Consider the following 554-nt stretch of genomic DNA (forward strand, 5'->3'; position numbering starts at 1 on the left):
AATCCACTGTCCGACCGTGATGTCAATATATATTTTTTCTTTTTACTGTTTGTCATAACCAGTCACACACCGGACGCAAATGGACACCAAAGTCCTCGCATTCCCTTGTACTTTGTGAATTACTGCACGGTGGCGGCGGGTACAAGCAAAGCAACACAACAATCGATCACCGGCAGCAGGTCTCCCGGGCATTCGAACAGGCAAAGGACCTTTTCCCCAGGGCCCCTCCGTCACCAGGACACGTTTTTAATAGCAAAATTAACATGAGCAGCATTTGGTGCTGCAGTTGCAAGATGGCTCATACGAAACTAGGACCAGCTGAGCGAAATGTATGATAGCCCGCGGTTGATATTTCGCTTCGTGTGAAGCATAACGCTCTGCCAAGGAATGAAGTCAATGCACCGAGCATAATAAAGACTTTCAGCCTACGTCGACTGAGTTCAGATTGTATTACATTTTCTTGTCACACACTGTAGGACAACTTTACCTTCACACTAGAAAATATGAAAAGTTAATGATAAAAATAAATATTTGTGGGCTGACAGGCTGAACTT

Source organism: Penaeus monodon, chromosome 25 (assembly GCF_015228065.2).
Source record: "Penaeus monodon isolate SGIC_2016 chromosome 25, NSTDA_Pmon_1, whole genome shotgun sequence".
Taxonomy (NCBI): domain Eukaryota; kingdom Metazoa; phylum Arthropoda; class Malacostraca; order Decapoda; family Penaeidae; genus Penaeus; species Penaeus monodon.